Raw genomic sequence first — 26,267 nt, 5'->3', positions numbered from 1 at the left:
ACCAAGAAGTTACTCTCTTGATTTATGAGCTGTTTTCTTTTAAACACATTTCTTGGTAAAATAATAAGTAAAATGTCAGTGTGATGTGAAGCCTTAACCATCTTAGCAGCAGTATTTTTTTTTTTCCAGCTCAAATTAAGAAGGTTGTGGGGAAATTGGATGACCACTTGTTACTTTCATTTTTCATTCTTTCCTCCATTATAATAATACTAGGGCTTGGTGCATTAAATTCGTGCATGGCAGTGTGTGTCCCTCAGCCCAGCTTGCACCTTCTCCAATCTGGGCCATCCCTCTCCTACTCCAGGACTGCTGGCTCCCAACCACTCTCCTGCCTGCCTGCCTGATTGCCCTTAACCACTTTTTCCTGCCAGCCTGATCACCCCCTAATCACTTCTCTGTCAGCCTGACTGATGCCTAACTGCTCCACTGCCAGCCTGATTGCCCCTAACTGCCCTCTTCTACAGGCCTGGTCATCCCTAACTGCCCTCTACTGCAGGCTTGATTGCCTCCAATTGCCCTCCCCTGCTGGTCATCTTGTGGTGGCCATCTTGTGTCCACATGGGGGCAGGATCTTTGACCACATGGGGGCAGCTATCTTGTGTGTTGGAGTGAGGGTCAAATTGCATATTACTCTTTTATTAGATAGGACTAGAGGCCAAGTGCACAGAATTCATGCACTGGAGGGAGGTCCGCCTGCCCAGCCTGTACCCTCTTGCAATCTGGGACATCTCAGGGGATGTCCACTGGCAGCTTAGACTCACTCCCCATGAGAAATCTAAACTGGCAGTCAGACATCCCCTGAGGGATCCTTAGCACTGCTGTGGAGGCCGGAGAGGCTCCCACCACCTCCACTGCACTTGCCAGCCATGAGCCCAGCTTCTGGTTGAGTGATGCTCCCCCTGTGGGAGTGCACTGATCATCAGGGGTGGTTCCTGCATTGAGCAATTGCCCCCTGGTGGTCAGTGCATGTCATAGCTACCAATCATTCTGATGTTTGGTTGATTTGCATATTAACCTTTTATTATATAGGTTTAAAAACTATCATTTTTAGCACTAACACCTGAAGCAGAAGTGCTCAAGACAAGGAGATTTTTCCTCTCAAGGAATATATGGTAATATTTGGACACATTTTTGCTCTCATCAAAACTGGGATTGGCATATAATGGTTAGAATCTAGGGATGCTGCTAAATGTCCTGCAAAGAACAGGGCAGCCACATAAGCAAGTCATTTATCTGGCTCCAGATGTCAATTGTGCCAGAGTTGACAAATTGCTCTGCAGCATCCTAATCACTTATTTATTTATTCATTCAACATTTATTTATTTAGCACCTACTATGTGCCAGGCACTACACTACTGAGAATAATGCAGTGAACAAAACAGGACAAATCTCTACTCTGGCTTGGTTTGCATTTGTTCGATGTCTTCAGGATCCTGCCCTCAGTGTTCTTTTCAACAATGGCTGCTACAGATTTATCATTTAGCATAATCCCGAAGGTATATGACATGCCCTGTAATTTTCCAAGATATAAATGTGATTTCAATGTGCTAACAGTGGGATGTGTTAGAGTGAAGATTATCTCTGGTGAGTGGCCCCAGCCCAGCTACCCAGAATGTGAAGTCAACTGAACAAGTATTATAGCATGGATTCCCCCTCAACCCTTGTGATGATTATAATTAGTCTTTCTACTCCCAACTTTATACCCTTATTCTTGCCATGTTAATTTTTACCAAAGGCAAACCTCATAAAAATATAACTTCTATCTTCTTTCTTTAGTTTGATCTGGCTGCTATAACAAATACTTTGACAGGGTGGCTTATAAGCAACAAACATTTATTTATCGCAGATTTGGAGGCTGGGAAGTCCCAAATTCAGGTGCTGGCAGATTCAGTGTTTGGTGAGAGCCTGTTTTCTGGGGTGTGAAAGAGCTCTCTGGGGTCTCTTTTATAAACACACTAATCTACTCACGAGATCTTTGTCCTCTTGACTTAATCTCCTATTAAAGGCCCTACCTACTTTCAAATGCCATCATACTGGGGATTAGAATTCAATATATGAATTTTGGGGCCATGTTAATTTTGTCTACAGCATCCTTTATCTTTCATAACACAATTCATCTACACTCATGTTTTCATGCTTTTGCACAGCTTTCCTGCTTGCCAGGAGGGCCTCTCTCACCAAGCCCTCTGCACAGTGCTGACCTTGGGAAGGCCTACTCATTCTGCAAGGTTCACCTTAAGCATTGCTTTATGCACCTTCCTTTTTAAGGAAAGTACTATCTCATATTGAGCATGTCTGTAAGATATGAATAAGAAGACTCAAAAGCAAAGCTTCTATCCTCAAGCATGTTGTTCTACCCAGGAAATTATCTGTTATCTAATTGTAAAGCTTTCCTACCCACTCAAATCCAAATTATTGAATTTTTTTCATTAATTTTCTGGGCGATCCTGTATATTTTATTTAACCTCTGTGAGTTGTCATTTTATCAACTCAAATTCTGCTGAGTAATATTCTCACTATAACTTAAAGAAATGTATTACATTTTTTGAATTCTCCAAAGTAAAACCAATGATGAAATAAATTAAAGAAGATTATTTGTAATGAAAGAAGATTCATTAAAGAAGATTTTTTGTTTAAGTTTTAAATAAAACATTTCATTTAAACCTCAACAAAATAAAACTATTTTCAAAGAAAAATGTTTCCTCCTTATACATCTTTAAAATTTGCAGCCACTTATAACAAACTTTGAGATGCTTTTTTTTCTTGTGCACAAAATCATTTGTATTTTTTTCAATTTGTCCTTAAACTTATAATTAATCTTTTTCTTATTTTTACTTAATTCATCCCCTTTCAAACAAAAGAAAAGTTTTATGTTGTAGAATTAAGAAGATAAAAGCTTAAAATTATATGTCCTTGCTCTTGATCCAAAGATTTCTTATAAGTAAAAGGAGAAGAAAAAAAGGAGGAATTTAAAAAAAAGACATATAGAATGGGGTGCTAGGTTACTTTATTCATTTTATTACTCTAAGTTTTAGAACTATTTTAAAAATAATTTTTGTTCAATAGATAAATATATGTCAATAAATAATTTCAAGAGAAAATAATATAAAATTTTCAATCAGGATATCTTTCAGTCACAACACTGTTCCATATTACACTTCCATGGAATATCTCCATGCATGGAAAATGGATGTTTAGGTACTATATGTTGGATGGATATGGAGGGGGAAAAAACTAGAACTTAATAATTACCTTCTCTGTGCTATGTGTATATGTAAGTTATTTCATTTCACCCTTCCAACAACTCTATGTAGTATATTTACTTACTTTTGAGTTTGACAAACTGGAATTCACCATGCAATTAGTTCAAAATAGAGCCAACATTGAAAGCTAGGGTTTTCTCACTCAAACTCCTTACCACACAGATGACCTGATATGTTTGAAATAAATGTCCTGGCCTTAGGAAGTTTATAATTCACAAAACAAACTGTATATCTGTAAATATATCTGTAAAGAGCAGAATTGGTAGAACCATGTTAAGTATGGCAAAATAACTCCATTTAGGCTCACTGCTAAAGAAGCAATCACTTTAAGTTTTTCCTAAACAGTAATGCAGAAACACAGAGATACTATTTTGCTAACAAGCTTTTTGCCAGTGATGTAACATGCCATCCAGACCGTGAAGTTACCAGATGTAATGCCGTCACTTGCTATGCAAATTTGGCAAAGTTTTTAATCTTTATCAGACTACTTGGTAATTTGGAAAATGATACAAATCTGCCAGGTTGTTGTAAGGATTAAAGAAATGTTTAGCTCATGCTTAGCTCTCAACAATGATGGTTGCGACCATTTGTGGAGCCATTACCATTGGAACATGTTTTGATACATTTTGGTGAGCATTTTGGAGGGGGTAGGGTTGTGGTCCTAGATCAGTGGTTCTCAACCTTTCTAATGCAGTGACCCTTTAATACAGTTTCTCATGTTGTGGTGACTCCCAACCATAACATGATTTTCATTGCTACTTCATAACTGTAATTTTGCTACTGTTAATGAATTGTAATGTAAATATCTCTGTTTTCCAATGGTCTAAGGCTCTACAGCAGTGGTCACAACCCACAGGTTGAGAACCGCTAGCAAGGTCGCCAAAGACCATCAGAAAACACAGATATTTACATTATGATTCATAACAGTAGCAAAATTAAGAGTTATGAAGTAGCAACGAAAATAATTTTATGGTTGGAGTCACCACAACAAGAGGAACTGTATTAAAGTGTTGAGGCATTAGGAAGGTTGAAAACCACTGACCTAGATGGAGCCTCTGCACACACTGACCAGCAGTGCCGGTCAGACTATGTGCACCAAAGTGCCAAGTAATTGAGTATGTGGAGGAGAGATGCCAGGGTGGGAGATATTGGAAAAAAGGAATCAAGAGTTTCACCAGAAGTGCTTTGCAACATCAACCAAAGAACTTGGCAGGAATCTTTGGAAGCAAGTAGAGGAAAGAGGCTGGGATGGGAGATGAATGTTTGTTTCTCTCAAATTGAATATTTCCAACAAGACAGTTCTGGGTGTCAATGGTCACAACATTTTTCTCTTAATGGGGAAATCTCTTTTGAAGAACTAACCTCACAAAACACAAAAACCACTCAATAATAGAAGATTATTTTTCTCCCCCTTATTTCATTCTTTAATTTAATTCTTCTAAAAAAGTTATTTCCCATGAACTGGTTTAAGTCGGAAGAGAGTCACAGTCCAACCAAATTAATCCAAATGAAGGTAAAAAGAGTGACCAGACTCCCATTATGCAAAATGGAACTCAGTTAATTTATTGCATTGCACTGAATAATAAGCTGTTAGGCTCCACATTCCCTTTGTTCACATTAGATCAAATAGTTTATTGCTGCTAGAGTTTATTTCATATCACATACCGCTGCTTCTCATATATGACCAGAACATGGATTGAACCTGATCCTAATTGAGAATCAAATCCACATATGTGTTACAGGACAATGCTGCAACCAATTGAGAATCACCAGCTAGAGCTCTAACTTTGTTTCTGTTAATTTTTAGCTGAAAAATGGGTTGTACTTCCTTAAGATTTTTAAACAGTCTGAATTTTCTTGCTTGCATTTCCTGAGGAGCTTTCAAATATATTTGTTCTCTTATTCCTTGTACTTTCTATACATTTATAGCTAAAGCAAGACATTTTATCAAGTTCTGGTTCAAAGTTTTGATAAGACTATGTAACAAGTAGTGATATATATGTATCACTCTATGGAAAAAAATATATATATATGTGTGTATGTATATATATATATGTATATTTATTCATCCTATATAATAGAGAGGTAATATGCAAATTGACCATCACACCCTTGCCTAAGATGGCCACCTATGTGGTCACAAGTTGGCTGCCCCATGTGCTCACAGGATGGCTGGCAAGGGAGAGCAGTTGTGGGTGATCAGGCCAGCAGGGGAGGGCAATATATATATATATATATATATATATATATATATACACACACACACACACACACACACACACACACACACACATACATATACACACACACATGCATATATATGTATATATGTATATATGTATATATACATATATATGTATATATACGTGTATATATATCTATATATACATATATACACACTAGAGGTCTGGTGTATAAAATTCATGCACTGTGGGGGTGTCTCTCAGGCCAACTTGCACCCTCTCCAATCTGGGACCCCTTGGGAGATGTCTGACTGCTGCTTTAGGGATCGGGCCTAAACCGACAGTCAGACATATCTGTCACTATCTGGGAGTGCTGGCTCCCAACCACTCTCCTGCCTGCCTTTCTGATTGCCCCTAACTGCCTCTGCCTGCCAGCCTGATCACCCCCTAACCACTCCACTGCCAGACTGATCAATTATTAACTGCTCCCCTGCTGTCCTGATCGCCCCCAACTGCCCTTCCCTTCCAGCCCAGTTGCCATCAACTACCCTTCCCTGCAAGCTTGGCTACCCCTAACTGTCCTCCCCTGCAGGCCTGGTTCACCCCAACTGCCCTCTCTACCCTGCAGGTCCGGTCGCCCTCAACTGCCCTCCCCTACTGGCTTGGTTGCCCTTAACTGCCCTACCCTGATGGCCTGATCTCCCACAACTGCCCTCCCTTGCCAGCCAACTTGTGACTACATGGGGGCAGCCAACTTATGACCACATAGGGGGCCATCTTGTGTGAGGGAGTGATGATCAATTTGTATATTACCTCTTTATTATATAGGATTTATATTTATATATATATATATATATATATATATATATATATATATATATATATATATTTCCATAGAGATGTATGTGTGTATAATGTTTTGCCTATTAAAGATTTTTGTCTGACTACATTTATATTTTAGTCATTGCAAAGTTGTGATATCCTAATTTTATGATTACTTAGAAAAAATAGACCTTATTTTTTTGAGCAGTTTTAGATTCACAGCAAAATTTGCTGGAAAGTATGTCTCTGCCCAACCCACTTCTCCACCCAGCCTCTTCCACTACCAACACCCTGCACAGAGTGGTACGTTGTCTCCACAGATGACCCACACCCACTCAGATATTTGTGGTGCACAATCCATACGTTTTGATAAACGTATAACAGCAGTTATCTGTCAATGATTCATTTTTCATTTAGTAACTGGAATATTTCTATGAGGAGAAACTTTCTCCTCATTAGCTCTATAAGTTAGGTGAAGTAAAGTTCCTATAAAAAAACAACAACAAAAAACAGGATAAATGCTTGGTTCTCGTCCTTTATATATTAGTTTGCAGAACAGTTAAGTTGCTTTTCTCTGGTATCTCTGGAACATAAGTTTTTGTTTTCATTGTTAATTAGTGGTATTGTCACTCTCACTAAGAACTCACATATTTAAACATAATTGAATGCTTTAGTGCAGTATTTTATATATATGTATATGTGTGTATATATATATGATGGTAAACTTCTAAGTCATCAATGTCCAAGAATCTACATTATTTGGCTGTCTTGATTTGAAGAAAGTAATTGGGAAGGTGGTTTAAAATTTTATCTAAGAACATTCTTTTCCACTTACTGATTCTTATAAAGAGTCCACTGGATCTCTGAGGATAGCAGGGGAGAAAACTTTGTTTTATTGCTATGAAAACAGAAGCAGCTCTTTATACAGACGTAAGAGCAGGAAGGAAAGGAGAAAGGAGAGAGGAAGAAAAGAAAAACAGAGTAAACAAATTAGTATTAAAAACAAGCTGGTTGATTTGCTATTGTGTAGTCTGAGAAAATTATTGCAGTTTATTTATACAGTGTCATATGACATTATTGTGAAGTGGTTAAGCTTGAGGGCTTGTGATTCAGACTGCTTGGGTCAAATCTCCAGTTCTGGTACTTTCATTGTGCCCGATTGCCCAACTTCCTTCTCTGTGCCTTCGCCTCTCCATCAGTGCCATAGGAGTAAAGCAGTAAAGGTAAAATAAATGAATAATAGAAAGTGCTTACACTGCTAATAGTAAGTGATCAGTAAATATTAATTGATTTTTATATCTTGATGACAATAACTATAAATGTGCAGATGGCAAATAATTATAAATAGTGCCCCTTTTTGTACACAAACAAAAAAAAAAGAAGGTTAAATATATTTGCTGAGTAACTAGTAGGGGCAGGTATGGAACTAGCATCTGTATTATATATGTAATTTATGATCAATTTTAATGTTTTAAAGTCTGCCACCATTGTTTATTACTTATTCTAGCTCAAGTTACTGGCCTAGGGAAGGGATTCAAGGTACCTGTTCTGTGAGTTGGGTGATATTGTTTGGTGCTACTAACATCTGGAGAGAACTTTTATAAGATAAAGGAGGACATAGCACCAGCAGAGAACAGAACTTTAACATTCTGCAGGAAAAGCTTAATAGAAAAATCCCAGGAAAGGTGTTCAAGCACTGAATAGGCAGCCCAGCACTATTTTCAGTACTATCACAAAATTCTCAGAACAAATCAATGTTAGCACTTATCAGAGTTAGTTTTTTTCTTTTCTTCTTACACAGGAAAGAAAAGAGGAACAATTTTTGAATCACTCCTCCATCCACGGAAATGATTTTAATTACCAAATCATCTGTTGGCAGACTCTTCTGGCAGATGTACCTGCAACTTGGAAGGATAACAAATGAACCAGTGCCTTACTCTGGAGTTGACACTGAGAGAGCTTGCTGAATTTGCTCTCAGGAAGAATCCTGGGCAACAATACATCTGGCAATCTGTGCGAGAAATTTGTCATGCCGTTGACATGTTCAGCCTCCATTGTCCACACCACCCTGACAGCAGGTTCTTTATATTTCAAAGAAATTGCAGTCTGAATTAATATAATTAGAATGTAACTGCTATTCACGGCACCTTTTCATTTCTAGGAGTACAGATCTGATAGCACGTCTGTGCTCAAAATCTTCCCAGTGATGGCTGGAGGGGAGCAAGCCAATGATAAAATGACAGAATGTGCACATGTTTCAATAGAGATATCTTTCAAGTTTGCCTGTATAGCACATAAACACATAGTACAGGGTATCTGAAGTAAAGAAAATAAATGAAACAGGAAAGATTGCAAAAGACAATGATATGAAATAGACTGAATAATTCATGGATAGAAATAAAGAATTAAAAAGTGGTTGAGCCCTGGCTGGTTTGGCCAAGTGGTTAGAATGTTGGCCTGTGAACTGAAGGGTCTGGAGTTTGATTCCAGGTCAAGGGCATGCACCTTGGTTACAGGTTCCTTTGTCCCAGTTGGGGCACATGTGGGAGGCAACTAATGGATATAGTCTCTCTCACATTCATGTTTCTCTTTCTCTCTCCGTCCCTTCCACTCTTTCTGGAATTCAATTGGAAAACAATCCTTTATGAGGATTTAAAAAAAAAGGTGGTTGAATAACTTCAATCGTTCTTTACTGTTTCACTTTGAATAATCTATGCCACTTACCAAACAATTATCACCAATTAACAACTTGAATTCTTGATTTTTGAGTTTCATTTTTTTTGGGTCATTGTTATGTTTCTATAAACACTTGATTGTTGATATGATGGAAACTGACATCAGCATCTTTACTTTGGGAGTAAGATTGATTTACAGTCTCTCAAATAAGTTGTCATTCTCTCCTTGAGTGACTCATTTGAGGGAAATGATGACCTGACATATTCATGTGGAGGCTAGTGCTCATAGCCTCTTCTCTGGAGAATGTAGAAAGGATTCTTGCATATGAATAGTTGTGCTCCCTCTCCCAATGTTACAGTATTTGAAAGTGAGGTCTTTGGGAGGAGTTGGTCATGGGCTCCCATGATAGGATGAAAGTGCTCACAATAAGAAGAGAGCTGAAACTGGCTTGGCTCTGCAGGTAGAGCATCAGCCTGTGGACTGAAAGGTCCCAGGTTCGATTCCAACTAAGGGCATGTACCTTGGTTGCAGACACATTCCCAGAAGGGAGTATGCAGGAGGCAGCTGCTCAATGTTTTTCTCTCATCAATGTTTCTAACTCTCTATCCTTCTCTCTTCCTCTCTGTAAAAAAACAAAAAACAAAAAACAAAAACAAAAACAAAAAACCAATAAAATATATTAAAAAAAAAGAAAAAAGAAGTGATACCAGAACTCCCCTCCTGTCACCCCTTGTTTCTGCACATAAGGACACAGCCATCTGAAAGCTAGGAAGAAAGCCCTTATCAGGAATGGAATGGGTTGGTACCTTCATCTTGGACTTCACTGCCTCCACAACTATGAGCAATAGATTACTGTTAAGCCGCCCAGACTATGGCATTTTGTTATGTAGACTGAGCTGACTGTAAATAGGAGACCATTGGGTTGACTAACTCTCAGAAGGGATAATGTGTTTATTTTCTTGTTTTTCTCAGAAACTCCTTTTGATCTGCACCTAAAATTCCATGTCAGAAATTGAAATAAATATAAATATGGAGAATGGGTAATGTAGTACAAAAATAGGGCCAAGGTTTGCAAGTGACAGAAGGGGTTCAAAAGATGAATACCAGTGCCCCTCTTAATTTTAAACCAAATACATTATGTCAAAGAGCTGTGTAGCCTTCAGTTTCTCTTAATGGAAGCTGGACACAGCTTTCCCTTAGCATCTTGATAAAGCCAGGAGTGATTCCTTGCTTGTGAGTCGTCCTGTGGAATTTCTTCACCTCCCCCAACCTGGAGGGGATTGTCTCTCATTTTATATGAACTAGCCCCATGCTTTTCAGAATTAGGTGTGCATGTGGTGGTGGTGGTGGTGGGGTCAAAGCTTGTTAAGATATTGATGGCTGGATCCCCACGATGCACTGAATCAGCATTCTCAGCTATGATGCTCACATGTGTAAGCTGAAAATCATTCCAGGTACTTCTGATGCACACCGAACTCAATAATCATAGTCGGCTGTTCTTTCACTGTTACAAATATTAAAGATTACTGCCAAGATGGATCTGTCTACAGATGACATATGTGATTTCAAAAAATGAATGCATTTAATTACTATAAGTCGAACTTCATTCAAGGTGTTTTGGGCCAGTGATTATTAGAGCGGCTTAACAGAACATCCCTCAGACTCACTTCCCACTCGTGACATTCCCTTTTCCCTTCTCATAATCACCCATGTTTAGTTTCTCAGTTTGTCTGTCCTGTCTGGGTTAGAAAAAAATTTAGTGGCTTTAAAAGAATTCTTGGGGGTGGGGTAGGAAGTGGATTGGGAGGAAGAAGTTTCTATCCTTTGTTTGACAAATGGATTGTGGGATATATTTGGCATGTGGAAACAGCTTGATTTATACAAAAGCAGTAATAATGACTCTCAGGACCCAGCCTTCCCCTAATACCCTAGAGGACTTAATTCTGAAGGAAAAAAAAGGCATTTTACAGTTTCAGGAAATTTACTTTGCAAACAAATGCATTAGAGTTTTATATTTTTATGTACAATAAAAAATCCGTTAATATAATAAGTAAATGTCCCTCCCTATAGTGCACTTGTCTTATTACTCTGGATGTTCAAAAATAGGATTGTATGTTATAAACACATGTTTTGACATATATGCACAGATGGAAAATATCAAGCTTACAGGAAAGGCCCGTCCTCCAAACAAGGACATTCAATGGAGCTCGCCTCTGTTTTCTCTGTGGAATATGAAAGCCAGACTGGGGAGCATGGTTTAGGGAATTCTTGTACCTAGCCACCAGCTGCTGGCTCTGACATTGTCTTTTTAATTTTTAGTGGTCTTCAGAGAATTCTCAGGGGGGTGGCTAGGAGTGAATTAGCGACTGAGGAGTTCCTATCCCTTGTTTGACCAATGGGTTGTGGGATAGACTTGTCATAAAGAAAATACCATGTTTCCCCGAAAATAAGACATCCTCTGAAAATAAGACCTACTTACAGGTTTCCTTCTGAGTGAAATATAAGGCATCCCTCCCCCCAAGTAAAGCCCCCCCCTCAGGCTAAACATGAGAGATTTGGTCCACTGATTCTGAAAGAAATGGAGTCACAAGAAATTCACCAGGAAATTCAGGAATTGGATTGTTATGATGATGTTCCAGAAGATGATGACATGATTGTCATTGAATAAATGAGTAAATTCTTGATACTGTAGAATTCACAGTTTGTCTGGTTTGTGTTGACAGCTACCGTACTACCGTACCGTATACAGGTAATAGATTTCCTTTATTTTCATTTAATAATAAATGTGTACCATATTCTTCTTCATGGAAAAATAAGACATCCCCTGAAAATAAGACCTAGTACATCTTTGGGAGCAAAAATTAATATAAGACACTGTCTTATTTTTGGGGAAACAGGGTAGCTTGATTTATCCAAGGATAGTAACAATGAGGCCCAGTCGGCCCCATGACACCCAGAGGACTTTTTTCCTGAGGTTTACAGAATAAGCTGATTGGTGATCAACTAAGTGTATTGAGTATATAACAATTATTTTCTAAAAATGTTTTCGAAGTAGATATACAACGAAGGGACTATGGGGAGCGGCGGAAGAAATGTTGAAAAAAAAAAAAAGGAAGGAAGTTTTCTATTAACTCTAGCTGGTTTGGCTCAGTAGATAGAGCACTAGCCTGTGGACTGAAGGGTCCTGAATTTGATTCCGGTCAAGGGCCCATGCTTGGGTTGTGGGCTCGATCCCCACTAGGGGACATGCAGGAGGAAGTCAATCAATGATTCTCTCTCATTACTGATGTTTCTATCTCTCTCTCCCTCTCACACCCTCTCTGAAGTCAATAAAAATATATTTTAAAAAGAAAGTTTGCAATCACAAAAATGTGGAGTAGTACCCATCCTTACTAGTTGTGTGCCTTTTAGTACGTTACTTTGTATCTCTGAGCCAGTCTTCTCATCTGTGAAATGGGAATGATCTCTCTGTCCCCTAGCTATGAGAAGAATTTACTAAAGTATGTCTGTAAAAGACCAGCAAAATGCTTAGAATACAATAGTCATTAACATAATCAATATATGAGAGCTAACAGTACTATTACATAATCAATATATCAGAGCTAACAGTACCATTACATAATCAATACATGAGAGCTAACAATGCTATTACATAACCAACCTATCAGAGCTAAACAGTTTTTTAAAAATATATATTTTATTTATTTTTTTACAGAGAGGAAGAGAGAGGAATAGAGAGTTATAAACATCGTTGAGAGAGAATCATAGATCATCTGCCTCTTGCACACCCCCTACTGGGGATGTGCCCACAACCCAGGTACATGCCCTTGTCTGGAATCGAACCTGGGACCCTTCATTTCGCAGGCCGATGCTCTATCCACTGAGCCAAACTGGTTTCGGCAGAGCTAAACAGTATTACTTCTGCTTGTAGTCCAGTGTAGTGGTTACTAGCACATGCTTCCCAGGCAAGCAAACTTGACTTTAAATCCATTTTGATTTTAGGCAGGATTACTGATGTTAGCATTCTTGCACTAAGGCTAAATAATATTTTAAAGAATCTGTTGAGATTTCTTAAATTATTACCAAGAAAGAGATTTCATTTATGCTCTATGAACTGAACGACTCTAATCCTTACTTTAAGCTTACAAGCACTCTTCCTAGTCTGTAAGAATAATAGAAAGAAAAAAAAAAATACCCTGGGAAACAACATTCACAAGAATGTAGGAAGTCTTTGTGGCAACATTTCATTTTATTACCCTATTTTCCTCTTTCCTGAAAAACTAATGAAGAATGGCAGTTTTATATGTAAAACAGTAGTTAGCCTTTATATGGATGACATTTTCCTAAAAGCCTAGAAGTATTTCACATTTGCAGAAAAACACCCTGTTCCCAAGTTGGGCCTGATTAAATTTCAAATCTATATTAACATCTCATTATTTTGGAAAAAAGTGAATGCCATGGTTAATGGAAAATGTCCATGTCTGCCAGCTCTGTGTTTGTGGGTTCCTCAGCAAGGCTGTCTGGGGGCCCGGAGGGCTGGGTCTCAGCTGCATCCTTGTTAAAACAGTCACCGGGGGTGAACGCTGGCCCTTAGGTTTTCCTTCCTTTCCCCTCTCCCATCCCTGCATTGTTCCAGCTGCCAGCCCCTTAATATTTTCTCTGAAGCAAGGGAAAGGGAAGGGCAAAAATGACTTTGAAAGAATAACAGTTCTTCTATGGATTTAAATAGAACACTCAACACAAAACATCCTGTGTTTGCTTCGAATTGATGACACTCTGCTGTAGTAATGGGCGAACTTAAAACCAGGTCTTGCTGTACGAAAGGACATTGTTTTAATCACGTATTACCCTATTGAAGGAAAGTTGTTGCACTTTTAAAATTACAACCTGACCCCTTTCTCCTCTCCACACTCTGGTCTCCTTATTGTACTATGCCCCCCACTTTTTTCTCTCTCCATTGTACAAATAACCTTCTAACATGTGTTTATTATGTTTTTATTTATTCTCTAACTCCCTGACTATAACAGAAGCCCATGACAGTAAGAATCTTTTTCTATTTTGTTCATGAAATCTCTATTCTAAGTACAGTGTCTGCCACAAAGTAGCAACTCAGTAAATATTTGCAGCATAAGTGGACTAGTTTCTTCTTCAATGTCCTTTCTCAAATGATTATGGGTAAAATATGATATAAAACCTTATAAATGTAATATGTTTATATCTGATAGATATATTTGGAGTTTCCATATCTAAGTTGGCAAAGAAGAAATACAAAGTTGGATGTCTGTCACTCTCTGTTCTCTTATTTTGCTTTGTTTTCCTTCAAAACTGATGCCCCCTCCCAAATGATACATATTCCTTTGTTTATTGACTGTCTCCCTTAGAAGAATATAAGCTTTTTTGAAGGAAGGATCTTATATATTTTGTTCACTGCTATAGATCCCTGCTTAGAACAGTGTCTGGATCAGAATAAGCAATGAAGACGTATTGTTGAATAAATGACTGTTTGGATGGGTAAGCTTCTATTGACCATTCATGTCTGGTCCTGATTCCATATGAACTCCATGGTTGAACACTGAAAACTTGGTACTACTAAGGTGGATGATGAATAGAGAGATGATAATGGGAAAAAGATGACCAAGATGACAGTAATATTTAAATGTTCTGTTCATAATGGAGAGAGAGAGAGAGAGAGAGAGAGAGAGAGAGAGAGAGAGAGAGAGAGAGAGAGAGAGAGAGAGATGTTAGGAACTGTGATTTGGATCCTAGACTATCCACCTATTTTCAGAATAAACTAATTTTTTCTTATTTCTTGATGTCTCATTTTTATTATGTGTGAAATTAAAACAATGTTACCTAACCCATGGGGATAGTGGGAGGATGTAAAGAGACTGATATAATAGTTGGTCAGTAATGTTAGCTATCAACATCATCATCATTACCATCATCACCATCTTCATCCAGGGACTGCAGACTATAGCCAAGTCTACCCTTCACCTGCTTTTGTAAATACGATTGTATAGGAATACAACCATTCATATTTTTACAGTTTAGGGATATTTGTTATTACAACAGGATAATTGAATAGTTATGAGTGAGAGACTATATGGTCTTCAAGGCCTAAAATATTTACTCTCTGGCTTTTTATAGAAAAGGTTTGTGAACCTTAAATCCAAGTTAAGTAGAGTATGGTCCATGGACCACTATGATACACAATCTGTTTATTACTGATCTGTGACAAGGTAAACCAAGAAAGTAAGATTAAGTGTTTATAATGTTCTAAAAGAACTTAATGTGCTGTTGACATCCAAGTGAATAATTCTGGTTTATAAAAAAGTGGTGGTTTATGACAGATTGGAAATTTAAAAGCCCTGACCCTTCCCATTGGAATAGAATCGTGTTTTGTAATAGGATTTTGTTGCATCGGTAACTTAGACATAGTCACATAATTTCAGATGAGAACATCTGGGGGCTCATCAGGTGGGAGTAATGAACAGGTCCTGAGATTTCAAATGACCTGGGAAGGTTGATGAGCAAGCCCATTAGTAATGTCATGCATATGGATTTTCTGTGCTGATGGATGGGCCAGCCACAGTTCACACATCAGTTAATATAGCTGTAATGTGTTGCTTCATATCTGAGAAAAGGTAACCACCTCAGGATATTATGTGTGTCTCACATACAAATATAAATGGATTTCTTTAGAGATAAAGGCATTTTAAGTTGATTATTCATCTTCTTAGAATAGGAAGACAACATTTTTTTCCTGGAAATCTGGCAAAACAACAGTTCTATGACCAGCCTTATGTTTTGTTGCATGTGTGTATGTGTTTTTAAAAGCAGACTGACTTTTTTCTTTTCTGTTTTAGAATTGGTTCCAAAGAGGAAAGCCTGCCAGAAAAAACAGACAAACTCTCAGAAACAACAATAGCCATTATGTGTGCAGTAGGAGCTGCCAGACTTTGATTTCTGGCCAGACATTAACCCTTTTGGTATCTTAAGGGGAAAATGCTAAGTCTCAATCCAGACACTTCCAGGATTTTAAGTCACTCATGGTGCAAGACCAGAGGATTTATAATGACTTGTGCAAGAAAGGGCTATTGTGAGAAGGAAGTGCAAGTTCAAGGCCACATCTCCTTGCTTCCTGAACTCTGCCATGACTCACTCTGGCAAATGAACATAGACTCACTCACTCTGGTTTTCACTTTGCAGGCATGGTGGGTAGGAAGCACATTGCTTTTGCCACCTCCCTCCTGTATTTTCAGCTGGATGTCACAAAGAAAGGAACAAATTCAGCACTCACAGAGAAAAACCTGTGCATCTTTTGAGGCCACCACACTCACAGAAAAACTCCTAGAAAGTGGAATTTCTGAAAATGCTTTTGTGATCAGTTTCTTGTCCTCTGTCATATACCTTATAGGTCGAAGCCAGTAACCTCTTTTGAGAATTCAGATAATCAGAGAGCAATGCAACTGGGAGGGTGATGGTATGTGTATGTGTATATACATACATATTGTGTGTGTGTGGTTCATTTGTTCTTTTAATTATATATGTCTATATCTATAATATCTATAGATATAGATATAGATATAGATATTGTAGTGTGGCTGGGCATACCAAATTAATTACAATAATAATAATAGCTACTATTTATTTGTTTGTTTTTAAAATATATTTTTATTGATTTTCAGAGAGGAAGGGAGAGAGAGAGACATCAATGATGAGAGAGAATTATTGATCAGCTGCCTCCTGCACACCACACACTGGGGATTGAGCCTGCAACCTGGGCATGTGCCCTGACTGGGAATTGAACCATGACTTCCCGGTTCATAGGTTGATACTCAACCACTGACCCACACCAGCTGGGAAAAAGCTATTTATTGAGAGCTTATTACATGTCAGTATTAAGTTAAATATTTTACATATGTATTTTAATTTATTTAATTTTTTAACATGCTTTATGAAATAGCCTCATTTTGTGTTCGTTACATGCCATTGAGTTGATGCCAACTCCTGGAAAACCCTATGAATGAGTAATAATCACAGTGTCCTATCTCAACAGCCTAGCTCAGCTCCTCTAGCCGTGTTCCTGTGGCTTCTTTTATGAAGTCAATCCATCTCATATTTGGTCTTTCTCTTTTCCTGCTGCTTCTTTTTCCCAAGCATTATTATCTTTGCAAAGAACTCAGCCTTCTGTAGACCCAAAGTAGGACCGCTTCAGTTTTGTCAACTTTGACTCCAGTGATGCTTCAAGCTTTATTTGCTCGAGGACCCATGTGTTTGTCTTTTCTGGTGGCCTACGGTATCCATAGCACTTTCCTCTAACTCCATATATCAAATGACTAAATTTTCCCCCTCTCAGCCTTCTTCAACGTATAGCTTTTGCACCCATACATAGTCATTGGGAATACAAGGGCATGACCTTAACTTTGGTATCCAAGGACACATCTTTGCTCTAGGTGATCTTTTCTGTTTCTTTTACTGCTGCCCTTCTGAGTCTTAGTCTTCTCTTGCTTTCCTGGCTGCAGTCCCCATTTGAGCTGATGGAAGCAAGGTAAGCAAAATTTTAACAATGTGATAAAATGCATTTCTTCTGTAGTCATAATTTTTGTATTGTGGATGTGCAAATGCAGTCCTGCTCTGATACTTTCTTTTCTTACTTTCATCAGAAGTCATTTCAAATCATTGCTACTTTCTGCTAGTAAGATGGTTCATCTGTGTATCTTAAGTTATTGATATTTCTTTCACCAATTTTCACTCCTCCTTCCTCTGAGTCTGACCCATTTTTTTTGTATATGTTTCTATGAATAGGGAGATAAAGTGCACTCTTCTTTGATACCATAGCCTATAGAAAATCACTTTTTCTCTCTGTATTTTGTCCTGACAGTTGCATCTGTCCACAATTGCTTCTGTCCACAGGTAACTAAGACAATCAAGTGCTGATTGACACCCATTTCTTTCAGAGCAAGCCAAATGAAATTACAATCAATTCATGATTGATGCAGTAATAGGCTTTGCTGTGGTCTATAAAACATAGACTATCCTTCTTCTGAAATTCTTTGGAGCACTCCAATGGATATATTATAGATTAGTTAACTGTGTCTCAGGAAACTCAAGGGTACTGTCTGGTACAAAATCCATTTGATTATTAATTTTAATGAATTGTATTCCTAAAGATAAATAAAAAATAAGGCATTTATTTAATTTATTGGAATTCACATTCTAGTTGGTGGGAAAGTACTTGATATAGAATGAAAAAGGCTATAAAGCATAGCTATGTATAAAGTACCACAATTAATTAATTTTGTTGGAAAATAGGAGAAGATGGGAGAGGGTAGAGGAAGGCCCCATAGAGAAAGCAGTACTAATGCTCTTCAGGATGGGGGCGGGGGGGATATATTCAGTTGGGTATACTCATATAAGAAGAGACCTGAGACCTGGTTTTATTTCTCTGGCTTCCAGAGTTCCAGAGTAAGTCTGTGATACAGAATAGAGAAGCTTGGTAGTGGGAAATTTTTCAAGGTTGCTTCTTCATTTCCCTTGTCCATATCTTTGTCCTTTGTTCTCCATGGCATTACTTATTAAATGAGGACACAGGGAGAAAGTTAGTTCCACCTGGGTGAACCACAGATGATGATACTGTAATGGGAACCATAGGAAAGGGGAAAAAAACAACCTCGGCCCTCTGCTCACTGTTATGATGGGATGAAGGTATCTACCAGTCCTGGAAGTGAAATGCAAGCTTTGCTAGTTTTAGTATCATGTGATATACTTGGTTATCTTCAATTGTATTGTTTTATCTTCAAGGGCATGGCTGCTTACTTCTTTCACCAGATATGGGGTGGGGGAGAGACCATAAAGAAAGAAAAGTAGCTGAAACCGGTTTGGCTCAGTGGTAGAGCGTCGGTCTGCAGACTGAAGGGTCCCAGGTTCGATTCTGGTCAAGGGCATGTGAGTTGGTTGTGGGCACATCCCCGGTGGAGGGTGTGCAGGAGGGCAGCTGGTCGCTGTTTCTATCTCATCGATGTTTCTAGTTCTCTGTCTCTCTCCCTTCCTCTCTGTAAAAAATCAATAAAATAAAAAATAAAATAAAATAAAATAAAATAACATAACATAAAATAAAAAATAAAATAAAATAAATAAAAGAAAGAAAAGTATCATCTGCATCCACAGACAACCCTACATGAAGATGACTGTGATGGAGGCAATGCTCTAGAATAGGGGTGTCAAACTCAATCAGAGAAGGGGCCAAAATCTAAAATCCAGCCCAAATCGCGGGCCAAATGGTTTGCTGAACAGTCATAAACTGTCATTGTGATGGAAACGCAGCGGAGTGCAGTGATGACAGCGCGGTGCGGGCCACATTGCAAGGCCTGGCGGGAAGGATTTGGCCCGCGGGCCTTGTGTTTGACACATGTGCTCTAGAAGAACACTAGGGAAAAAAGAGACACCTATCCAGTCCCAGTCAGCAAACTGGCTCATTGAGGAGCAATCTGGCTCAAAGGGAAGGAACAATGACATTACAGCCACTATCCTTCTGAGTCTTGGGCTATTCTGTTTAGAAAAAACGACAAGCAGTGAACATAGGTGCGATGACCCACATTGTTGGCAACTACAACATCACATTCCTTTGAAATTTCACTTTGAAGAATTGATGTCTATCTTGGAAATTTGGCGGGGGCGAGGGGCGGGAGATAAGATTTCAGAATGGAATGATAACTGACTGTTCACTTACAGTAATTCGGTGTTTTGTGCATATTTTTAAAGGGGATACTTGGCTTTCCTACATTTGTTGTAAAGTCCTCCGAGCCTCAAAATCTTTCTATAAAATGCCTCTGCTCTAGTCTTTAAATACATCCTATAGTTGAATATGATTACGGGGTATTTACATGCATCCTTGTCTATTGTATCAAAAGATCATGAAAAAATAAATCCCATCATTAAACTCCTAAAGTGACTGGAATGGCATGGGAAATGGGGTTGGGGCTGGCATGGAAGAGAGGATCTGAGTCTGAGATTTCATGAAATCTGAAACAATAGAACAGCTGCTTTTCCATAAACAGATTATTATTATTATTATTTCTACCTAGACAGCTTGATAGCAGCCATTATCTTCTTTCTGGGTGTCTTATCAAGTTCCAGCTGTGTGCAGCATGGGCGATAAGGAATGAGAAATGTCACCCATGGGATTGCTAAGGATTCTTTCTATGCACTGCTGTTCAGCAGCAGCCAATCCCTTAGAACTGAAAAGTAGTCTTATTGTTCATGTTGGGCAGGTGCTATTGTGACTACACCAAGAGAGCAAAAAGAGGATGTAGTTGCCATTGTATGAAAGATTGAAATTTCTTTATTCTCAGCTAAAGTTCAAGCAGTCTTGATTTTGAAAAGCAGAATCATTATGGAATATCTTTGAAGAGAGAACATAATAGAAGGAAAGAAGAATGAAATTAGCTCAGAGCTTTTCAGATCTATGAGGCAGTGTAAAAAAAGAGAGAGAAAGTTTAATACTTTCAATCAATGGAACTTAAAATGCCAGTCATATAAGTCTCAAAGAAATTGAGTAGCATTGTATAATCATTACATGTGATCCAATCATTTAATGTAAAAACTTATTCCTACATATTATTCATCAGAAAATAGTTAATGTAATGGATTTCTGTTTAATTGTCTCTGTTTCATAGTAATTTCTTCAATGAAATTAATCTGCTGATAATGAATTTTTTTCTTTCTCAATAAAAATAAATAAATAAATGGTTTATTATAGATAAACTGGCTCTAAATATTTGGGGAAGAAAAATATATTATTTTCTTGTGTTGGTATCTCAGTTTCTCAACCTCTTATCTTTTTAAAAAAAGACAACACTAGAGAAAAAAAAAGGCAAAAAATAAAGCATTTGACTAACCTTATGATCTTCATATATTATAGAACTTCTTCCCCAAATGTTCATAGTGCTTTAGTCTTTTTTTATACAGTTTTAGGCTCATGTTGACATTATAATGTAAGCTGCTTGGAAATGAGCCAAATAAAATGTTTCTAACATATTAAATCACTATTCTAAACTTAGAATCTTAAATGAATAAAATACTTTGCTGTTAAACCAACAACTTCCAAAATTAGATTTTAGTCATGAAATCGTTACAAGGGGAGTGGGAGGAGGTTGGGAAAGCAAAGAGCAAGGAGAGGACACAGAGGAAGAAAAGAGGACGTGGGAGGAGAGGAAGGGTCTTTGACTCCCTTTTGGAGTGTGAGCTGGAGGAGGGCATGGACCCGCTCTTGGTGCTTCCAGCTGACCTTTGTGTATCTTAGCACGGAAATCATTTTTTGTTTTGTTTTGTTTTTCCTTTCTACATACCTCTCACTAATTTATTTTCAGTGCTAAGATATCTAAAGGAAGCTTCTCCTAATTGGTGTTATTTTAGGTTTTCAAACCTTAAGTATTTATTAGGAAGCCTAGAGCTTCTCCAACTTTAATACACAAATGAATTAACTGGGATCTTGTTAACAGCCAGATTTTGATTTTGTAGGTCTGGGATAGGTTTGATAACCTGAATGCCTATCAAACTCCCAGGCGATTCTGATGCTGGTAGGACAAGATTATACTCAGAGTTGCAATGTATCCAGTAACATATGGATGGCTGGGCTAGGAGTCATGGGCTCTGAGTTCTGGCCTATGTTTTTAAACCAAGTGATTAGCTTTTTAACCTCACTTTTACTGTGAGTGAGTGAATCTACATAATTTCAAGTGTCCTTATCACCTTAATATTTAAAGTAAAAGGAAGGAAAAAAATATACAAAAACATACCTTTTAAACATAAACACCTCTAAGTCGATAATTGATATTTTCCATTTAACTTCAGGACAAAAGTTTTTTTTTTTAGTTAACCCCTTCCATATTTTGTTTCCCACTGGGAAATCCTAGTTCTCAAGGACAGAGGGTAAAATAGAATTCAAATATCTTATAATTGCTATTTACTTTATCCCACATTATGTACATCACAGGCTCAGAAGAGTACAAATACACTTAACTTAGAACAATTAAACATTTTTCTCACATACTATTTCCCCATTTTCTCCCCAGTTTTAATAGAGTTACTGTATTCACATTGTCAAATAGTCATTCCATACCATACTCTCCTTTGAGTCTCATTTAGTTTTAATCCTACATGTAATTATTTAATGGTCATGACGAGACCTTATGTCAATGTCTCCTCAGGCAGTTTGACTGTCTAAAGCTTGTTTTCTAGTAGGCTTCTCAAAGGCAAAATGAGAACAGTGTTCCCTGAGTTCTTACATATTGATAAACATTCATCTGTGCTTTTTATACTTGAAGGTCAGTTTTGCTGAATATAAAATTCTTGGTTCACATTTGTTTCCTATGAGTGTCTTAATTATGTTTCTCGATTTCTGTCTGTTATAAAGTGTTGACAAGTCTAGTAATAATTTAATTGTGCTTGCTTTATAAATTGCATGTTCCTACTGCCTATATGCTTGCATGATTTTTACTACTTTTTCTTTAAAGTTCAATAATTTTATTAAATTATGTCTTGGTATTTGTTGTTCTGAATGGATGTTCTTAGACACATGTACTCTTTCAATATATAATCTATTTTTTTTTAATTTTAGAAAAATATTTTTCAGTTATTTTTTTTAAGTATATGTTTTGTTCACTCACTTTATTTTGAGGAGAAGGCAATAGAGTTTGATAAACCTGAGGAGAGAGTAGAAAACATAGCCAACAGATATTAACTATATGCTGGATCATATTAACTATATGCTGGATCTTCTCAGCTTTTAAGTTGTCAGTTTACTTGAATTGCTTCTATCGCTTTTAACATCTTTTTATTTTTTAAATTTTTATTCTTACTAACTTTATTCATATTTCTTTTGAGCTATTATTTGTATGTTTATTCTCTTGTATTATTTCTAGTTTAGATTTCATTTCTGAAATTATTTTTTCTTGTATTTTTAATGCTCTGAGTTCTATCATCTCATTTCTGAGTTTAACATAAAATTTGATATTTTTTTGTTTTAATATCTTTGGATTATTTTTCTTAGTACATTTTAGATTATTTTTAAATTAAAGGCATTGACCTGAATGCATTGTATTTTCAGCTTCTTATTTTCTTTTTTTCATGCAGTAACTGATTTGTTGCTTATTTTTATGTGAAAGGAGTTTTTCTGAAATTTTAGAAGGAGGCATGGCTCAGAATAGTTTTGATAACTTCACACAGCTCCTTTTGTTTCCATGAAATGTTAAAAAATTAACTGCTGGCTTTCTGAGATTTCCTGGCTGTGGATCTTCTCTTCCCTTTGTCTCTATTGTCTTTATCCTGATCATTTCCAAATCCACTCTCTAAAGTCTGGTCCTGCTTTATTCTGAAAGGGAGGCCTGGCTGCTCAGTTTCATGAATTCATTGGGATATTAGTCCCTCCCATCTAATATCCTTTGGCTATGTTTTCTACTCTCTCCTCAGGTTTATCAAACTCTATTGCCTTCCCCACACAAAGAACAGGTCTTTTGGATTCTGATGGCTTGTTATTTGTTGTATTTTGGGTTTTCTGGAAACACCTCATTTTATTGTGATTTTGGTTTTGCTACTGAATGGTTCTACTTGTTGTTATGTGGGGATTTGGAGAGATTAAGAAACGATGTCACTGCTGTCACCACCCTAGAATCCTTATCAATTCTAAAACATTTTAAAAATGTACATTGTACTTAAGGCACTACAGTATTTTCCAACACAAACAGCCCATAAGAAGATGACCTTCTGACACAGGAGGTTGCATCATAGATAGCAGAGCTAGACAGAAGAGCCTTAATAAGTCATGTGGTCCAGTTCCCTGGCAGGTATTGGTGGTTCAAAAACCATTTGTTTTTCTTCAGTTGGTTTTTCTTTCTTTTTTTCTTTTTTTAAAAATATATTTTATTGATTTTTTTACAGAGAGGAAGGGAGAGAGATAGAGAGCTGCGTCTTGCACACCCCCTACTGGGGATGTGCCTGCAACCAAGGTACATGCCCTTGACTGGAATCGAACCAGGGACCTTTCAGTCCACAGACCGACACTCTACCACTGAGCCAATCCGGTTTCAGCTTCAGTTGTTTTTTTCTATGTGTATTAGTATTTGTGTTTGATCCTGGCTGGAAGCTTCCATTTAACAAGTTATTTTTATAAGCCTCAGTTTTCTTGTTATTTTTAAATCACTTTCCAAAAGCCTGGCCAATGGCAAAAAGCTCTTGAAAAATTCCACAGGCACTTGGGAAGTTGGGGACCCGTCACTGCATCGCAGCACAAGCACTAATGGCTGAACTGCTGGGGTGGCCACCTTCCTGGAGTTTTTTTGAAAGAGTCAAACTTGGTATTTCTACTAGATAATAAAAGATCTTTCTCTTTTATTATCTAGTAGAAACCTCACCCAACATTGCTTTTTTCCTTCATGGCAGCTATTGTCTACGAGATATCATTCTCATTTTCCCCCAAAACATTTTTAAATTTTATTAATTTTTTATTGTTGTAAGTATTATACATGGCCCCTTCTTATTCCCATTGACTCCTACTATCCAGCCCCTATCTCCTGCCCCAGGCCTTCATCACCCTGTTGTCTGTGTTCACGTGTTATGCACATATGCATATAAGTTTTTGGTTGATCTCTTCCATCCCATCTACCCACCCACCCACCCTGCCTCCCCTCTGAGATTCAATAGTCTGTTCCACGTTCCTATGTACCCAAGACACTTTTTTTTTTTTAAGAGGGTTAATTTCTTTTTTAAATATATTTTTATTGATTTCAGAGAGAAAAGGAGAGGGAGAGAGTGAGAGAGATAGAAACATTAATGATGAAAGAGAATCACTGATTGGCTGCCTCCTGCACATCCCCTACTGGGGACCAACTGGGCAACCCAAGAATATGCCCTTGATGGGAATCTAACCTGGAATCCTTCAGTTCTCAGGCCTACGCTCTATCCATTGAGCCAAACCGGCTAGGACCCCAAGACACTTTTGACATGAGAAAAAGGTCATGGTTACACTAAAATTGCATATTGGCCTAGTAGTTATATTTTAACCATCCAGTTCTCTATTTGATGATGTCAATGGACTAAATATATAATTAAATTATTATCATCAGACGTTGAGCCATGAATTTTTATTTTTATTTTTATTATTTTTAAAATTTTTATTGATTTTTTTACAGAGAGGAAGGGAGAAGGATAGAGAGCTAGAAACATCCATGAGAAAGAATCATTGACCAGCTGCCTCTTGCACACCCCCCACCGGGGATGTGCCCGCAACCAATGTACATGCCCTTGACTGGAATTGAACCTGGGCCCTTTCAGTCTGCAGGCAGACGCTCTATCCACTGAGCCAAACTGGTTTCGGCGAATTTTTATTTTTTATCTTGTAGTTGCCTTGGCTGGTAATGTAGATACTGGGCTCAGGCAGATTCTATCTGAAATAAATATGATGCCCAAGTATCTGGTGAATGGTGCCTGACCCCTGACAAATGATTAAAGCTTCACCAGTGGTTATAATGAGTCTTACAAAGGAGAACATTCAGTTCTACTTAATTGTAAGTACTATACTTATTTCAATCATATTTTATAATTGTTTGAGTTGTGTCACATTTTGATCAGATGAAAGACGGTTGCTATTTGGCATTATAACAGCTGCCAATCACTTACAATGTGAGGGCTGACACTTTGTGTTTTACTTGCCTTAACTCCTTTAATCCTCACAACAGCCCATTGGAATGGGATCTGCTATAATATTATCCCCATTTTATAGACCAGACAACTGAAGCACAGAAAGAGTGAGTTAATTGCCCAAAGTCATACAACTTATAGGTGACATGGCTGGATTTTTAGTTCAAGTCATTTGAGTAGGAAATTCCTATGCTATACTATACATTGCTATTTTTCATGTACTATAAGCTTTTCTTTAAGTCAGACATCAAGAGAAAGGATATGTATCAGTCTGGCCATAGCAGTGCTAAATCAATAAAAATTGTATATGTTCACAAGCAGCTACTTTCTATAAAGTCCCCCACAGAAATCTTCGAGTAATTAGTCTCTAGAATGATGTTTCCCTGTGTGCTAGACATGTTGACAATGTAAAATAAGTGGAGCAAATACCCCCTCTTACTTGAACTCAAGATTTATTGGAGTAGGTGATCTTCTTGGAGGGTTGGGAGAATAGTTGGTTCTATAAAGTCTGAAGGTCATAGTGGAAAGGCAATTGATAGTAGCCCTTGAAATTACTTCATTTCAAGACACTGACATCCAGATTTCAACTAGGTCTGTCAGTCCTTGAGACAAGGGCCAACTTGCC

Source organism: Pipistrellus kuhlii, unplaced genomic scaffold (genome assembly GCF_014108245.1).
Source record: "Pipistrellus kuhlii isolate mPipKuh1 unplaced genomic scaffold, mPipKuh1.p scaffold_m20_p_3, whole genome shotgun sequence".
NCBI lineage: Eukaryota > Metazoa > Chordata > Mammalia > Chiroptera > Vespertilionidae > Pipistrellus > Pipistrellus kuhlii.
Note: the sequence above shows the minus strand (reverse complement) of the source record.